We start from the raw sequence: 20,731 nt of genomic DNA, 5'->3' as shown, positions 1-20,731 counted from the left end.
TTCTTTGTCTGGTGAGGTACTTGATGACCTCACTAATGCTGGTGTCATGGAAAAAGTACTCACTATACTGTAAAGTGGTTGGCATAAGGAAGGGCATCCAAACATGCCAAAGTAGACATTAGAGCTTAATGTAGTCCTTTGGCTCAACAAATCCTGTCAAACTGTCCAACCTATGCTTCCATAGAAGACAGATTTTAAATGTAGGCTCTCCACCTACTCCACCATTTATGTATTGCCACCTATCATCTCTTCCTCTCTGATCTACCCTAATTTCGTTTAACTATCCCCAAAACTGAGAGTCCACGTCCATGCTTCCATCCATGTTCACCTATTTTCCTTTACCTATCCCCAAAACTGAAACTCACCATTGTTCACACCGCCATCCATGTTCACCATTCATTGCATTCACCTCTTCCGCCATGTCTATCATCTGTCACTCACTTTTTAGACTCCCACGAACCTATTCACCCAGTTATCGTTGATTCTCATCTATTCTCTCTTTATTCACCTGCTTGCATCTTGAGGTTATGCCCTCAAACCACTCTTCTTCATCATCATTTCTCTTTTCCTGCTAGGGTAACCATGTATCTCCTCTACAGTAAGACATCTTTTCCTGTCTCTCTCTACAACTGGCACAAAACAACCTCCCTTAATACTGCATCTCCATTCTATCAAGGGGTTCTGCCTTACAAATTACTTGGTAACTCTAGTGGTTCTAGTGTCATTAAAAAAAAAAAAACAGCACTCAAAACACTCTGTAAATTGGTTAACATTGGTAAGAGTATCTAGTTATAGAAACCTTATTAAAGCTGACATTGGAGTTTGATACAGATCTCTGGCTTATCTAATCCAGTCCAACTGTCCAGCCAGTGCTAGTATAAAATATGGACGTTAAATGATGAAAATGATGATGATGATGATGATGATGATATATAAATAGATAGATAAATATACACACATATGTATATATAAATATATAATAGAAATATGTTACAAAAACAAAATGGAAACTACACGTGGAAATGTAAGGGGTAGTAAGAAGAAAAATAAGCAAAAATGCACATTGGAAATCAAAAAAGGTAAAGGCTTTTTATGAAAAGTAACGATAGATATATACAATTAGATGAACTGAGGTAGGAATAAAAGTAATGAAAGTCATTATTGTGAAGTGTAAAAGAGATTCAAAAGCATACTGGTTTCGTAATGTTACAAATCATTGCTTTGAATGCACACTGATTAATGAACAGTGTCAGGTCTACTAGTCCCTGAGTAAAATGATTATGTGTAAGGGAGGCAAGTAGTTCTGGATTTGGTGCAATTAGGGTAGATATAGATCTGTAATGTGAAAGGTGCATGGGATGTATGGGGGTTAGTGGTATTAATTGAAAGGTTAGTAGTGTTCTGTATTGTTATTCATATTTAGTTGTGGAAGATATTTATTGATGAAAGTTGCCTCTTTATTCATTCTTTGTCGTATTGAGGTGTTCTGTGAACATTGATAGATGGGAAAAATTAGGAAATTAGGATAAAGATTCCTTGCACATCTTTCTATGTGTCCATTGACCTGTATCTGTCTGTATTGTGGGTGGCGGATTTGTTCTTTGTGGAGAGTGGTTTTTCGATGGAGTGATATTCCTGTTTGGCCAATATAATTATTATCACACCCTAAGCATGTAATGCACAGATTAGATTTTCCAAGGCACAGGTGAAATTTGATTTAATCTTAAATATTTCACCTTGTTTAAAGTGGAACTCTGAACCCTCCAAAAGGCGGGGGCAAGTACCACAGTTAGGTCGACCACATTTTTTCACTTTTGGTTCTGTTGTTAATGGATATAGTCTTGTGCTGGTTAATATTTTTTTCAGTGATTTAGGTTGCATTTTACTTTTGATAATTTTGTTTGAGCCTAAAATTTTGTTCATTGTTTAATCTCTTGTGAGGATGAGTAGGTTTTGGATGATAATGTTAAAGGCTTCATTGTTTCTAGGGTTATGTGTGGAGATGTATGGGAGTATTTTTAAGTCTGGTTTAGTATTTCGGTTGACTTCCCTTAATGTTTGTATATCTATTTCCTTAGCTTGTTTAATTCCATCATTTATTAATGATATTGGGTAATGTCTTTTGATTAGTATTGATCTGAGTTCAAGGAGTCTTTATTCACGAGTGTAGGTGTCCGAAACTATGGTACAGATTCTTTTCACTAGATTATAAGGTATGTTAATTTTTATGTGTTTGGGGTGGCATGAGTTGAATAATAGGTATTGTTTAGAATCTGTGGGTTTATAGAAGATGTCTGTTTCGATGTGGTTATTGACTATTCTAATTAGGATGTCAAGAAAAGGGAGTTGTTTACTGCTGTGTTCCATGGTGAATTGCTATTAATATTGTTCAGCATTATTTTGAAATTGAGGAGTTTGTCCATGCTGTCTTTCTAAAGTATAAAGCAATCATCCAAATACCTCTTCCAGTTCTCTTTTAAATAGCAATGAAAAGAGGTGCCATATTTTTGCAGTGATGATTGATATATTTTAAGCCCATTACAAGGTTCGCAATCACTGGAGCGACTTGGGTTCCCATTGCAATTCCACATTTTTGTCGATAGTAAACTGTATCAAACATAAAATAGTTGTTCAGTAGGATGAATTTGAGTGTTGCGATTATGAATCTGTGGTTGATGCATCCTGGGATCTCTTCTGGGTATTTTTCTAGCCAGAAGGTGATCACTTCTATACCATAATCATGTAGGATATTGGTGTACAAATTCACCACATCGAATGATACTAACAGGGTTCCTTCACTTATTATCTTCGGGAGGTGGTTTAGCATATCTAAGTCATCCCTGATGAAGTTTTTCACATATTTTAGAAACGGTTTGAGTAAGAAGTCGAGGAAGTTGCTCAAATGGTGGGTTTCACAAGCAGGGCCAGCAATGGTGGGTCTCAGTTTGAGGTCAGTAGGGGGAGGAACACTAATGCATAGGCTTGGAGAGACTTTGCAAGCTTTAAAAATATGTGGATTTTTGTATATTTTAGGTAATCCGTAGAATAGACTAGGTCTGTATTTAAAATGGGATAAATAGTCAATTTCATGTTTAGTGAGGCCCTTTCCATGTATTTGAAGTAAAGAGGATACACACATACATACATACATATATATATCTACATATATATATGTACATACATATATATATATATATATACATATACCGGAGTAAGCACATGAAATGTGCAACAAGGTGGAAAAAAGAGTACTCAAATGTATATATATATATACATACATATATATATTCACATATATATATATATACATATATATATACATACATACATATATATATATATACATATGTATATATATATATATATATACATACATATATACATATTGATAGAAATGGTAAGACAACAAAAGAATGAAAGAGACTTCGATATTATGTAAATAGAGGAATTTATCTGTAAATATAATATGTGACAATTATTCAGTAGCCATGATAAAACTCTGAGTTTCGGATTTTGGGGCGGAAACCTACAACCTATGACCGCGAGTCCACTGCCCTAACCACTGGGTCGTTGCGCCTCCACACTATGAATATAATATAATATAATATAAGATAACATAAAAAATTATTAAAAATTCAAAAAAGCCAAGAATTTGTTTCAACTTATATACATTCTTCAATTTATAAACCATTCATATCCCTGTATATAAGTCTCTTCAGGGTTTTGGTTCAAAAGACAGATGAAATTCCATGTGAAAGGACAGCCAGATTGCAAAAAAATTGATTCAAATGCCTATGTTTAGGAGTGTGAGCATTAACTTTTCAACTACATAACAATTAAAAAAAAAAATTACATGGGACAAAATAATTAAGCAAATAATATCTACAACTATTGAAATATCTGTCTATATATCTCAAATAATATTAATCCAAATTCGTTTAGGTTGAAGAGAATCTTTGGCTATTTAAATAACATACAACAATAATATATAAGTATATAAATGAATTTAATATCAGGGTCTTCCTTAATCTAGAGATGGTAATAAAAAGTGTAAATAAATATTCATTCTCTAGATGTGCCTATGCATGTTCAAAAAAAACCTACTTCTAGTATTACAACTAATGATTTATTTATATGCAATACTTTTTATTTATTTATTAGACCTTATTACTAAGACTTTCGCATTCATACATAGAATATGTTGGATCACTTTTCACTACGGAAAGGATATTGTTAAAGAAAGAAACCCCCTCAATGAAGATTATGAAATTTATAAGAACTTCAAAACCAGAAAATTTCCACCTCCTAACCACTATTTGGAGGCTTTCGAAAAGGATATATAGAACATCGTCAAGAATACAAAGTTTGTCAAATATCCCCTTAGAAGTAATGAACATTTGTTGAAAATGAAGGCTTTAGTATGTGAACTTAAAAATAAGAGCAAAAAGGGAATTATTGTGCCTTCGGGCACAACTGGTATTTTATATCATATGGATATTTATAAATATCATGAATTAATGGAAAATGAGATTAGATCATTACATTATATTTAGATTGCATTTCACAGGTACAAATGGTGAATTGATGGAACTTTAACCTTTTAGCATTTAAACCTGTTTTATGTTCAAACTGGCCAGATCCAGCCGCTTGCACATATCCTACAATGTTATGCTAAAAATAAACAATCATAACTTTAAAAACTCAAAGGATTAACTTTAAAGAATGTGAATAAATAAGTATTACATTTGACAAAGAAGTCTGAATGCTAAAAGGTTAAGAATATCAGGCCTTGTAGTATTTGCTGTGGCTCTTTGCATTCTGAATTCAAATCCCAGAGTTTAATACCCCAACTGGCACCTTGGGAAACTTTAATAAAGCCCACTCTCTTGCAAGTATTCAGGCCAAATCTGATTTGAGGATGTCTTCCTCCCTCCTTTTTAGGGATTAATATAACAATGAGATTTGTATTGATGAGATATACTGCTGTTATTTCTAGCATTTTGGGTGACAGCTGTACACATACAAATGCTTGCACGTGTGTCTGTCCCTGGCTTTTGTTATTTAATCCTAGGTCAACATTGATCCTGTAGACCTATAAGAAATGATATACATATATGACCACCCTCTTTTATATATATTTTAAGGTACAAGGTATCTTGAATGACATTTTTATTACTTGTTTCACCAATTGGATGGTAGCCATGCTGGGGCCCAAGGTTAAGTTTTAGTTGACCAAATTGTCCCCTGCACATTAGAAATATGTTTTGAAACATAGCTGCAGAAGTGTGACCCCTAAATTTGTTTCCTGATAACTTTCTGAAAAACGGATATTTTTAAATGAAATTTTCTATAAATCCATTTCAGATAATGTAGATTATGATTATATAAGAATTTGCTGTGAGAAAAATTTTCAGAGAGAGTGGAAGAGGAATTTTGGATAATTTACATGGATTGGCTTTGTTTCCTCATAAAGTTCAGAAAAATGGGTATTTTGCAGTGAAATTTGCTAGAAATACCTTTCAGATGGTGTAGATTATGTTTGTTTGAGAATTTAGTGTGAAAAAGGGGTGGAGGCAATATTTCACACATCTCAACTTTGTCATTCTGTATGTTTTGATGACACAGATTACAATTATGTTGAGGAGACAAAAATCTTCAAGGAATAAACCACCCTTTCTCTTCTGGAATTTATTCAATGAATACTATTTAATAAGATGCAATTTTCCAGAGATACCAGCATAATTTGGAAAAGAAAAGAACAAGAAAAATACAAGAGGTGAATCTGTTAGTATGGCTATTTGGTATACTTTAAGCTTTAGAATATACCTAAATGATTTCTGCTAGAGAATGGAGCAGAGATACTGACATAATCATAAAACACTGAAAGCACAAGTTCCATAGGACATGACATGTTGCAGCAGAGTTCTGGATCAGGACATCCACATAAGTTGGATTTTCTCTGTTTTGATAGGGATTTTTCTATTTTTTTCTTTTTACCATGGCCTTGAATTTGATGGGGGAAAGCTTTTCATGAAACATAATTTGGGAAAATTAATGTTTTCTTTTTTCAAACGCCCCCTCCCTACTTCCATCTGGCTTGATTTTAGCCAATTTTTTTGTGCAATCATCATCATTTAATGTTCATTGTCCATACTGGCACAGGCTGGACAGTTTGACTAGCTCTGGTAAGCTGACGGGCTGCACCAGACTCCAGTCTGATTTGGCATGATTTCTATAGCTGGATGCCCTTCCTAATGTCAACCACTCCAAGAATGTAATGGGTGCTCTTACATGTCACTGGCACGGGTGCCAGTTGCATGACACCAATACCCACCATAACTACGATTTCACTAGGCTTGATGGGTCTTCTTCTCAAACATGGCATATTGCCAAAAGTCTTGGTCATTTGTCATTGACTCCATGAAGCCCAATGCTTGAAAAGTGCATTTTACATGCCACTGGCAAGGGCACTAGTACATGATACTGGCATTTGCCACTTTACCTCTGTGAGGCCCAAAGCTCAAAAGATGCTTTTAACACCCCCTCCCCCCAGCATGGGCAGTGTCTCATATTTTTGTTTGCCCACTCAGTTGTATCTATCAATCTATCTTTTTGTGTGTGTGTATATATATATACATATGTAGTGGATCTTGCATGCATGAAGTTCGATCCACTATATATATATATATATAACACACACATATACATGTATGTATATGTGCATATTCATATCTATTATATAAAAGTCAATGTCTTTATGTGTGTTTGTGTGTTACTTATACATTCAAAAACTACTGCATCAATCCTAATGAAATTTGGAACACAAAATCCAAGCCTAGGGAGAAGGGTAATACTGTGTGTTTCATACAATTTCCTGAACCAAAATTACTGAATGGATCCTTATGATATTTGGAACTTAGATTCAATGCATAAGGGCAGGTATAATGCAGTATGTTTGGTTTGAATTTGAGATGGCTTAAAGGGGACAGAACACCTATGAAAACTCATAAATTTTCGCTGTTGATGAAATTTCAACCATGGGTAATTGGCTTCTTTCAGTTTCCGTCTACCAAATCCACTCACAAGGCTTTGGGCGGCCCGAGGCTATAGTAGAAGACACTTGCCCAAGGTGCCACGCAGTGGGACTGAACCTGGAACCATGTGGTTCGTAAGCAAGCTACTTACCACACAGCCAGACTAAACAAATTATCGGAAAGTTTATATGCGGATATAAATATCCATTTGTATACATACATACATACATACATACAAACATACATACATATACACATATATATATATATATTTATATATATATATATATATATATATATATATATATATATATATACATACACACACACACACGTACATACTCATACCATATACATATATGTACATATCGGAATAAAAGGTTAAAGAGTTATACTAAGGGTATATAATTTAAGTATAATACATATGAGAGATAAATTGTTACAAATCCAATTAACACTTATACGACATTCCGGGGATAATATTTAATATAATATAATATATAAGAGATAATTTTATTTTGAGTTACTACTATATTTACTAACTTCAATGGGGATTAAATAAAACACATGCCGGAAGTTAGTTAGACCAAACTAAAACAAGGGGCAAAATAACAAAACAATAAAACTGATCGTATATATCTTCCCAGTATGTTGTCGTTAATCGCTAAGATTACGTCTAGAATTCAATCTCCGATTACTCACTAAAACTCCTTCATATATAAATTATACCTATATATTTTCAAATTGTAGTTATTTTTTGGTAAAAATACGATCAAAACTTATTGTACACGACAAATTGCCTCAAATTATGTTTAAAATCTATTATGTCTGACAGCAGGATTCCCTATATAGTTGAGTCACTTAACTAATAAACTCCTAAGGTAGTTATTCATAAAATTAGCGATATATCTAATCACTTCTACTGTTATGTTTATATTTGAGACACTTTTTTATTTTCCAAATATGAGTGAAGGGAGGTAACCCTAGATTTGAGTATCCTCAATAACTTATTAATCTAACGAGTAATTAACCAATCCATCAGTCCACCAATCAATCAACAAATCAATTAACTAAATAATTAATTGACACACCAATCAATCAATCAATCCAAACCCTGGTTAAATATGGTGTTACATACCAGAGTCCATACATACTCATGCATATATAATACATACATACATATATATATGTACATACATATCTACATGCACACCCTCATATATACAATCATCTATATACATACATATACATGTATATGCGTACACACCTATACAACTACATACATATATACACATATACATACTTACATACACATATCCTCATACACAAAAATATCAGCATAAAACAATCACATATATATATTTATCTTAGCATACATATATTTGTATTCATATACCAATATATATACATATACATGTGCATATTGGTATATTATACTTACTCAATTGCCTATACAAATATATACATACCTAGATATAAGTACATACCTACCTAAAACTTCATATATGTACATATATAAATACATACATTTACATAATAACCTACAAATGTATACAAATATACACATACATCCACATATAAATACATCTATATATACATATACACACATATGTATAAATACATATATAAATACAGAAGTAGTACTTATAGTAATGAATCCACACATAAATACATCTATATATGCATATATATACACATGCACAAATAGATATATAAATACAGAAGTAGTATTTATAGTAATAAATGCTCACAGATATATGTATGCCCACAATTATATAATTATATCTAACTAAATATACATCCTCATTTATATATATCAGGATAATTATCAAATGTTAGCTAATACAATACAAAATAGTAATAATGTTTAACTCTAAATAATTACTATTATGTCAGAAGTGGTATTTCAGTATTAGGTTCTATTTATATTAATATATCTGCACAATTATCATATGTTAGCTACAGTATGAAATATTAATAATGGTTAACTCTAACTAATTACTGCTACGTCAGAAGTAGTATTTCAATACTGGGTTCTATTTATATTTAGATAAGGTATACCCAATTTTATGAAGACAGGACACGTTACGTTCATTCAAGTTGTTAATAAGCGGAATTTTGGCCCTAATTAAAAAAAAGATTTCATTGTTGCATAATAAGCATTTTCTATTTCTATTATTGTACGCAGGTGCAGAAGCTAATATTTTCCAGTGTAAATTATAGTTAATACCCCTATCTTTAAGTTCCCATATGTAGCTACTTAACCCAGTAGAAGTTCTCCTATTTCTGTTTCTAAACGTATAATTGTGATAATTAAGTTTCTGTATCATAATGTTTTTAGTCGCACCCACATACACCCTACTATCATATTTTGTGCTTACTATACATTGATATACTACCTCCTTTTTTAATGCAGTTACTTTTAAACACACAATTATTACTTATTCTACAATTACATGTTCTTCGTTGGTGCACAGTTTATATGATTGATTTAAAAAAAAATTTTTTTTTTTTAAAGTTTCAGCTTAGAGCTGCGGCCATGCTGATGCACCACCGTGTTAATATGATGTTAATATCTATCATATTATTACTATTTCTTTGGTTATTGTTGATCCCAATGATGTTATTATTGCTTATACTATTATTATCATCCATGTTAGTATTATTACTACTATTATTATTAATACTTCCATTGTTATTTATATTATTATTATTGTTATTATTTCTATTATCAATATTATAATAATTATTACAGTTGTTTTTTATTTATGTTTGTATTACATATGTTATTTTTTCTACTTATATAGAAATTGTCCAGTTTTCTATTGTTAATTGAGATTATGGTAGCCAGGTTATGTGTTAGGCTATATCATATTCTTATTGTTTTGCTATTAATTAACTCCCAATATTTGTTTTTTCCTTTTGCAAAATGTTTATTAATTAGACTGAAAATTGTTTTTACTATGTCATTTTTGATTTGCATAGCGAAAGAGATTATCAGCCATAAAGTATCTATCCCATTGTCTTTATAAGGGTTACTTATATTATGTGTAGATTTTCTGATATTATTCATATTTTTAATATCATATTCAATAATATTCTTTGTTACAGTTAGTTTTGTTATTATTACTAATTATTTTATTATTATTTTAATAGTTGTTATTTTGTCTATTATTATTATTATTATCAATATTATTTTCTATGGGTTGTCTTATCCTATTTTTAATATTTCTTTTATTACTATTATTAATATTATTATTATTGTTGTTATAATAATTATCTTTATTTTTATTTTTATCTTTGGCAGTGCTATATTTGACAAGATTATGTGTTTTGGAGGTAGTTACTCTATCCTGACTATTATAGTTATTATTATTGGGGATGTATTTAATTCTATCTTTATATGAGATGTAAAGAAACAGTAGTAAACTTATCTGACAATATGTTGAAGTTTTTGGTACCAGTTTTTTACTCACATTTTTGAGAAATGAAATCGAAAATCATTTTTTAGTGCCATATTGTATCTTTCCTTATGTTTATTAAATATCTCTTCATTAGAGGAGAGGTTTGAAATTCTTTTATTTATATTTAGTAGTAGTGCTTTTTTTTATTTGTGGAGTATAGTTACTAGAACTATTTATATATCTTAAAGTTTTCTTTTACATATGGCTCATGTAGTCCGGTATTTAGGTTACAATTTACATCCAAATAATTTATATAATAGTTTTCATTTTCAATAGTTATAGATAGGCCAAACCTATTAAAGAATCTATGTAGGTGCTTTTTAAGTCGTTCAAGACGCCTATTCGAAAGATTCTCAACCAAAAATAGTGTGTCATCTCTATAGAGACCTCCAGTTAATTCAGGGAATTCCCTATTCTAAAGCTTAAAGTATACCAAATATCTAGGTTTATAAAGAATAAGTTCTTGTTTGACTAAAAGCAGTGGTCCAGCATGGCTGCAGTCAAATGACTGAAACAAATAAAAAAATATAAAAGAAGTAGAGGTAAGGGCCAAAATCCTTATACTTCATTTACTGTGTGTGTGTATATATATATATATATATATATATATATATATATACACACACACACACACATTATATATATATATATATATATATATATATATATATATATATATATATATATGTATATATATATTTATGTGTGTATATATATATATGTAACGATAGGTATTGAGGTGTTGATTGCCAGTGTAATGGTTTGCATTATGATATGTGTTGGAGCTGGAAGTTAGTGATTGTATCAAGTGTTGCTGTTACAGATGAGCAAGATGGAAGAAGAATAGTAATTGAAGTTGTAAAGAAATATTTATTTACCATTACATGATATAGCGCCATACCTCGACAGGCAGGTGTGTGTGATATAATATAAGTGGAAGGGAATGCAAGATAAAGGAAGTTAACTTCTTGTATAGTCAGTGTTTGTGTTCTTATCATTGTGTAGTAGTAACCTACATATAGAGATTGAATAAAATTCTAGAGAAAAGAAAGTGAGCCAGTGAGAGTGAGAGAGTCGAGGGACGTTGTGTCTCATAGTCACTGATTGTAACTTTCTTTCTCCTTCTGGCCGTTTGTCTTTAGTGGCTGCCAGTTGTCCATTCACTAACTGATTTTGCTTCACCAAATTCCAGTATTTATAACTATCCAAAACCAGCTAGAAGGATAGACATATTGTTGAGAACAATAGATTTCGTTGGCGGTCTGTTATCTCTATTCTAGCTTTTGGTTGCCTAGAAGAGGTTAGAAGGGTCAAGTAGCAAAGACATTAGTCTGCTTGGCGAAGGCATCTGGCTAAAGTAACTGCTGTACCTCACAGAAAAACTGTTGTTAAGTGAAATTTGGTGATTGAGGATCAAATCTACACTATGCCTGCATGAAGCCACTACACATACACACACATATATATATGTATGTTTATTATGTATATATATATATATATATATATATATATATATGTATATGTATATATATATGTATATATGTATGTATGCGTATATATATGTATATGTATGTATATATGTGTGTATATAAATATATATATATGTGTGTGTATATATATATATATATATATACATATGTGTGTAGAAAGAAGACTCTCATATATATGTGCATATTTGTGTGTGTGTGTGTGTGTGTGTCTGTGTTTGTACCCCCACCATTGCTGGACAACCGATATTGCTGTGTTTACGCTCCCATAACTTAGAGGTGTGGCAAAAGACACTGATAGAATAAGTACTAGGCTTACAAATCTTGTGGTCGATATTTTTGACCAAAAGCAGTGCTCCTGAAACAAGTAAAGCAATAAAGAAATGATGCCATTTTCATCCCAAACAAGACAGGATATCTCTGCTAGTTTATATATAAAACTAGCAGAAATACCCAGCTTTGCCCGGGTTAAAGAGAATAATGAAATCTAAAAACGCTGTCTAGACTACGCAACCCTCAACTGTTAGTAGCTACGATACCATATTTCTACATTAATAACTCTCCAATCCATGCCAGCATGGAACATAGACATTAAGTGGAATGCCAGTCTCTCATCTGGGAAGGCCTTGAAATCAATGTTACCAACTGGGGACTATGTGTGTCGCAGTGATAATAAAAAGACTCAAAGGAGGTCTGCAATGAAATAATTTTACTCAACACTTTGCAAGTGAATCAGTGGAGGCAAAGATGCGTCTCATTTACTTGACAATTTATGCACCACATTGCAGAAATCACAATGTAAGTATATCTGAAAGGGTAGTCTTACACTTGTACCGTTGAATTACAAATAATGCTCATCTGTTATGTTCGGGTTAAAATTTCATCAACATCAAAAATATATGAATTTTCAAGGGAGTTATGGCCGTTATGCATAGAATATAATTTCCAAATTTCATAAAGATCCATTCAGTACTTTTGACGTAGTTTTGGATAAGAAAAGAAATGACTAATGTGTGTGTTTGTGTGCATGTGTGTATATATGTATAGATATCTGTATGCATGTATATATGTGCACATATTACATGTACATCTATATATATATATACATCTACACATATGTATACATATACATGTATGCATATAGATCTATATCTATATATATATCTATACATATACGTGTACATATACATCTATATGTATACATATACATCTATATGTATACATATACATCTCTCTCTCTGAAAGTATCTGTCATTACAGTATCGAAATGTGATTGTTTCAGTCAGTGGAATAACGTGTACATATACATCTATATGTATACATATACACATCACGATAATCAGTCATCTACCGTAGCCTAGTCGTTACTACTCCCCAATGTAGGATTCCTCACCATACAGGTGACAGGTACAGCTTTAAGATGCATTATGGATCTATAGCAATTGGAAGGCATGACTCAATAGTAACAACAATGTGTGACGTTTGGAGTAAAGGGAAATGAAAGTGTCACCTCTGGAGTTTGCAAATGACCACTCTACCGATAGGTAACTGGGCAGAAAATATTTACAATCAATAAATGTCTTAGAACAACCAGTCACTCATCTGGGAAGGCCTTGAAATCAATGTTACCAACTGGGGACTATATGTGTCGCAGTGGTAATAAAAAGACTCAAAGGAAGTCTGCAACGAAATAATTTTACTCATCACTTTGCAAGTGAATCAGTGGAGGCAAAGATGAGTCTCATTTACTTGACAATTTATGCACCACATTGCAGAAATCACAATGTAAGTATATCTGAAATGATAGTCTTACACTGTTGTACCGTTGAATTACAAATAATGCTCATCTGTTATATTCGGGTGACCCTATAGCTACCAATGGTACAACTGTATTCGTCTTTGCTTAGGAAAAATGACTAAATTGTGGGTGTGAAGTCCCCATGAAGGGGTCTTTGTAACTTCTAAGAAGAAAATTTTTTAGAAATATTACTTTATTTGTGTGTAATCTGTATGGTTAAAATTTCATCAACATCAAAAATATATGAATTTTCAGGGGGGTTATGGCCATTATACATAGAATACAATTTCCAAATTTCTTAAAGATCCATTCAATACTTTTGACGTAGTTTTGGATAAGAAAACAAATGACTAATGTGTGTGTTTGTGTGCATATATATGTGTGTGTGTATGGGTGTATATATGTATAGATATCTGTATGCATTTATATATGTGTACATATTAGATGTACACCTATATATATACATCTACATATATGTATACATATACATGTATGCATATAGATCTATATCTATACATATACGTGTACATATACATGTATATGTATACATATACATCTCTCTCTCTCTCTGTATATATATATATATATATATATATATATACACACACCATTAAAGTGAAAGTATCTGTCATTACAGTATCGAAATGTGATTGTTTCAGTTAGTGGAATAGTTTCATTTTTAAAGTGAAAGTATTTGACATGAGTGTTTTTGTTTCACTTTTGACACGTAATACTTAAATAGTGGAGGAGATATGATGTTGCTGTGGGCTCGAACTATGCAAGAAGTTAAAAATTTTTTTTGACTAAAACACAACCGGAACCCTAAGTAAGACATGTGTAAAATTTGAATGAAATTGGTTGTGTAGTTCTCGAGTTTTAGGGAAGCACACAGACAGACAGACACACATTCTCATTTTCATATATATAGATTATAAAATACTGAAATTAGCCATCATTTTTGACGGCACAGTGCCAGCTAGTATGTTTAATAATTAATGTTATAAAGTTTAATAACAGGCTCAAATTTCACCCCCTCTCCCAATTTTAAATTTTGAACTTTTTCATCCATTTATTTATTTGTCTGCCTATCCGTTTATTCATATCTGTCTGTCGATCTATCTATCTATCTATCTGTGTGTGTATGTAATACAATTTTAATCTTCGGATTTTTTTAATATGTTAGACCACTGGTTTTGATTGATTAATATCAATTTCTACCCTCATTAATAAATATCTGTGTGTGTGTATATATATATATATATATATATATATATTTACTTGGAGAATGGAGCAACAAATACAAGAAAAAGCATTTTCGTTGGACTAGATAGCCGTTGTTTTATTATGTGGAGCTTGTGAAATGAGTCAGTGTGGAGGTTTAGGTTATGTAATGAGTCATTTTGTATATTATGTCATAGTCACTTACGTACGTTTCGATCCAGCCAGTAGTTTGGCCGATCTCTTCAGAGTGTTGAAGGGTATATTCGAAGTTTTTGGTGTGCGAAATGTAGGAGAAGTGATTATTGGGTGTAATATATGTGGTGGTGTGATAGTGGTGATAGGTAAATAGAGCCTTACGTTTTAGTTGTTGCGTTGGTCTTCTTGTAAGGGGATATAGGGTGGGTGCTATTTAAGAACATTGTTCCAGTTTATGACATAATATACAAAATGACTCATTACATAACCTAAACCTCCACACTGACTCATTTCACAAGCTCCACATATTAAAACAACGGCTATCTAGTCCAACGAAAATGCTTTTTCTTGTATTTGTTGTTCCATTCTCCAAGTAAATACATAAACTACGGTTTAAGCAACATATTACCTGCCTCTGGACGCCCTCTCCCCAAGACGGTACCCATACAGGTGATCCCCAGGAGTGCCTCCGGATTTAAACATCCCCTGGCTGCTTGGATGCTTCAGACTACCCCTGAAGGATAGAGGCAAACCTACCACTTATATATATATATATATATATATATATATATATATATACATATATATACTCTGGTGGTTAAATTTAAAAAATTAAAAGCTTGGGGGAAGGGGAGGTTGAGGTGGGGATTTTAAATTTGGAAAAGGTGGTTTTAAAAAAAATTTCGAAAAAAGTTCAAAATTTTAAATTGAGGGTGGCGGGGCGAGATTTGAAACGGTGATTCTTTTTTGTATATTCGTAATCACCGACATCTAAAACGTAGGAAACCGAAAAAACTTTTTTAAAAAAATGTATAAAAGATCGTGGGTAAGGGCAATACAATGCGAAGTAAATGCAAGGTAAATCACAAGAAAACAAATACGTGAATTAAGGAGAGGTGCTATTCTGCATTGACCCTGCATATCCAAAGGCAGAAATCCTCTTCAAATTGGAAAAAATTCCAACTTGTTGGTATTTCCGAAGTCCGACGTCCGCCAGCTTCCTTTCATAATTTAATCCAACACGTTGCCGAATGGTATCCAAGAGATCGGAAACGACCACTCGGAACGCTTCTCTGACGATGGGGGTTGAAAAGAAGAGTACTGTCAAGAAAGAATATGAATCGCATTGTGACAAGTGATATATAACAACAACAGATAGTCTGGCCGATACCGTGATGTCAAAAGAATCTTTATGAACCGGTTACATCATGCAAGCAATATTACAAAGGAAAATAAGAATCACAAAAGAAAATTCTTACAAATTTTAGGCGAAAGGAAATGTGTTAAAAACAACAGCTGTACAAAAATAAGAGTAGCAGTGCTATATTTGACAAGATTATGTGTTTTGGAGGTAGTTACTCTATCCTGACTATTATAGTTATTATTATTGGGGATGTATTTAATTCTATCTTTATATGAGATGTAAAGAAACAGTAGTAAACTTATCTGACAGAATGTTGAAGCTTTTGATACCAGTTTTTTTTACTCACATTTTTGAAGAATGAAATCGTAAATCTTTTAAATATGTAAGCAGTACACTTGTAATACCACACTATGTTTGTGTTGTGCTTGGGAAATCCCCTTCACTATTTTTAGTTTCACGAAATATCGCCATATACACAGATATATATATATACATATAGACACACACACACACACCAGAGTAATCACATATATGCGAAACAAGGTGGAAAAAAAGTACTCGAACACCTAAAAAGCAGCAAAAAAATCACAAAAACTGTTACTCAGACTTTCACGTTCCCGTTAGTCGGACAGTTTTGTTTAGAAACTGTCCGACGAACGGTAACAGTTTTAGTGATATTTTTGCTGCTTTTTAATAATACATATACATATATGCATACACATACACACATACATATACACACACACATATTTATTACGGAGATGTACTTGCATAGCACGTGACCTGATCTGAGATCGTGTGCTGGAACGGAAACACTTGCAGCGTAGGTGTTTATAAGCCATTTAAAACACAAAAAACCGTTAGATTCACTTAAACATTTAAATTTAATTTGCCAAAATATTTTCGTCGCTTTGAGACCGCGACCTGTTCACTGACAAAATTCCGTGCTAACAGGTCGCGGTCTCAAAGCGACGAAAATATTTTGACAAATTAAATTTAAATGTTGAAGTGAATCTAAAGGTTTTTGTGTGTTTCTTAAATGGCTTATAAACACCTTCCAAGCTGCAATTGTTTATATATATATATATATATATAATTAATCAAAGGACATACCAAGTATGTCTACCTGCTGGAAATAACAGTCAAAACTCTTATTTAAATGGCCAAAAAACACACTCATTAATAACTACAGAAATCAGCCGTCCGTTTGCAAATTATTTTTTCGTGAATTATTTGCTCCGTATTGAAATTATATATATATATATAAACATAATTAAGGGATCAGCAACAGTTGCTTCACCACATACCGAAATTTAGAAATAGCAGTTAAAGTGCTAAAACTCCAACAGATAGCAATACTTGTAACTCACAAAGGCAAAACAAGAAGAAAAATAACGAAACTAACCAGTCTTAGTTAATCATACGTACATACATAATGTTGGTTAATGTTGATATTATTACCCGTAAACAAAATCGAAAAAAAAAATAAATTGTGCAACGGGTGTAAAAAAAAGGTGTAGGAAACGAATATGAAAGTAAAAATGCTGGAATAGATTACGAAGAAATTTGTGGGGAAAATCTTTTCCTAGTGGGTGGAGAGAGGACTTCGAAAAATTCACAAAATAGCCGATGTTTTTCCCCTGAATCTGAAAACAAAAATGCGCAGAAAGTAACGGGGGTGGGGTGGGGTTTAGAGAACTTCGGAAAATTCACAAGTTCCGAGTTTTTCCCTCGTAACTTTGGGGAAAATATAATCCTTTTGAAATCACAAATTAGTCTTTTCCTCAGGAACTTGGATACTAAACATCCCTTTGAAGGGTTCGAGTCCTTACTTCTACTATATATATATATATATATATATATATAGTTTTATATGAATATCTATATATATATATGTCAACATTAACCCATATGTTTTAATGAAATTTTTCCCCAATCGGATCGTGTGAATTTTCCAAAAGTCCTTTACCCAGCCCCCGGTTCGTTAGCGCAATTTTTTGTTTTCAGATTCGTTTACTACACATTTCTTAAAAAAAAATTTTTTTTTTTACACCTATTACACTTGCTTTTGTTCTGGTAGCCGGATGTTAAACTAGATATTTTGTTTAGCGCCAGGCCAACCGTCATTGTACAAAGTAAAAGCATTGGTGTTCCTTCGATATAACTCGACAAACTCAACATTTGACTTCGGTTACTTCCGTGATAGTTGTGAAATGGGAGAAGAAAGCTAATGGGTTGTGTGTGCGTGCTTGTTCTTGTCTGTGTCTGTGCCTGTTCTGTTTTTATGTATTTATGTGTTGTGGAATATAGGATATAACGAAATTATGCTAGCAATGTCTCATTTTAAACTTGAAGAAAAAAACCCTTGCTTATTTGTTCTTACCTGCTTCATGTGTGTATGTAAAATCCGCAAATTTCCAAGCAGAAAACAGAATCGAAGTTTACATAGACAAGAACAAGCACGCACACACAACCCATGAACTTTCTTCTCCCATTTCACAAGTGTCACGGAAATACCCGAAGTCAAATGTTGAGATTGTCGAGTTATATCGAAGGAACGCCAATCTGGCTGCTATTTCTGGTCAAATATGCTCGAACTCTCCGTCGAGTTGAGGACCAAACTTGCAAGGTGGCGGAATCGCTACAGTATCAGAATAGACGTTTTACAGTGTTTTCCGACTCTCTACCTTCTGAATTTAAATCCTATAGTGGTTAACTTTTCTTTTCAGCTCTCCGGGATGAATAAAATAAAACTAGCAGAGATACCCGGCCTTGCTCGGGATTAAACTAGCATAGATTTTTTATTGCTTTACTTGTTTCAGTCATGTGACTGCGCCCATGGTGGAGCACCGCCGTTGGTCGAAGAAATCAACCACAGGATTTATTCTTTGTAAGCGTAGTACTCATTGTGTCAGTGTCTTTTACCAAACCGCTAAGTTACGGGAATGTAAACACAGCAACATCAGTTGTCAAGCAATGGTGGGGTACAAACACAAGACACGGGCACACACATATACAAATATACACATAAATAGATTATTTGTCAAGTACTGATGGCGATGTAATCAACTAGTCCCCAGCCCTCAAAATTGCTGGCTTCCAGTTTAAATCAGAAAACATTATTTGTTGTGTTCTCTCAGGTCAGCTCTAATGGAGCTCACAGGTAGTCAGGGAAACGACTACACTTTAGACACATCTGTTTTTCAGCTGTTCCCGAGTAGAGGACATGGGATAAGAAATAATAAGATAGAAGGAATGTTTTCAGCTGTTTCTGAGTAGAGGACATGGGATAAGAAATAATAAGCAAACAGAAAAAAAAGTTTAGGATCCTCTGCTTTTACTAACTGCGGCCAGGTATTATATCTAGGGCGAGAAAGCATAGCGGAGCCCATCCCGCTCCAGACTAAACTCGTTTCTACAACAGAGTAGACTGGAGCAACGTGAAATGAAGTGGTTTGTTCAAGAACACAACAGATCGTCCGATCCAGGAATCGAAACCACAATCTCACGTGCGTTAGTCCAGCACACTAACCTCTAAGCCACGCGTCCCCACTAAAATCACCCTCGGTTATATTTTTGGTTGAGGAGTACAATATGCATTCCACCAGCTTTTTTAAAAATATTTTTTCAGATTCTGACGTTTTTGTTAACGGAGATTCCGATTCTTACAGAAAATCGGCATTTCAAAATTTAAATCACCTCCTCCACCATTTTTTAAAAAAGATTTTTTGCGAAAAGTATTTTTGGATTCGGCACTATCATGCTATTAGCTGTCAGAAGTGAAAGTGCTCACTGCTAGTGAAGTATCTGTCTGTATGCCTGTCGATTCTTTGGCTACTGACAGCTAATACCATGACTGGCCGGAGCGAGCTATATGTCTGTCTGTCTCTCTATCTATCTATCTATTACTCGAAAGTTCGCGCGTCCGCGCTAGCTAGTCGTGAGTGGTCGATCCTATTATTTTTAAACTTCAAACTTCATTTGTTTTCTATTTTGATAAATTCTCTCTGTTGAAAATTATATTTTTATATTTTAAATAATTTGCAATTTCAGGAAATATGTTTTTATATTAAATTTGTGTTTTCTACTCACGGCTAGCTAGCGCGGACGCGCGAACTTTCGAGTAATAGATAGATAGAATGAGAGACAGACAGACAGACAGACATATAGCTCGCTCCGGCCAGTCATGGTATTAGCTGTCAGTAGCCAAAGAATCGACAGGCCAGCAACAGGCAGACAGGCAGACAGACAGATACTTCACTAGCAGGCAGTGAGCACTTTCACTTCTGACAGCTAAAAGCATGATAGTGCCTTGGATTCTACATAGAAAAATATGGACATTATGCTTTTTCTAAAATTTCAATTAAAAAAAAACAAAAAGAAAAAAC

General features: G+C 33.0%; 1 protein-coding gene across 12 annotated transcripts in view; it reads right to left on the bottom strand.

The window, feature by feature from the left end:
- The window catches only part of LOC106872120 (baculoviral IAP repeat-containing protein 7), an 84,042-nt gene that overhangs the window by 62,131 nt on the left and 1,180 nt on the right, over window positions 1–20,731 (bottom strand). For 2 of the 12 annotated variants that reach the window (XM_014919002.3, XM_089347170.1), the window contains exon 1: window positions 18,727–19,590. The exons of 5 other annotated variants lie outside the window; for them this stretch is intronic. The gene's annotated coding sequence lies outside the window, so the exon portion shown is untranslated. 5 more of the 12 variants (XM_014918988.3, XM_052978440.2, XM_052978439.2 and 2 more) reach the window with 5 other exon arrangements.

The sequence above is a fragment of the Octopus bimaculoides genome, chromosome 2 (assembly GCF_046866305.1).
Source record: "Octopus bimaculoides isolate indiv1 chromosome 2, ASM4686630v1, whole genome shotgun sequence".
Lineage (NCBI taxonomy): Eukaryota > Metazoa > Mollusca > Cephalopoda > Octopoda > Octopodidae > Octopus > Octopus bimaculoides.
This window is presented reverse-complemented; position numbering and strand designations above follow the sequence as displayed.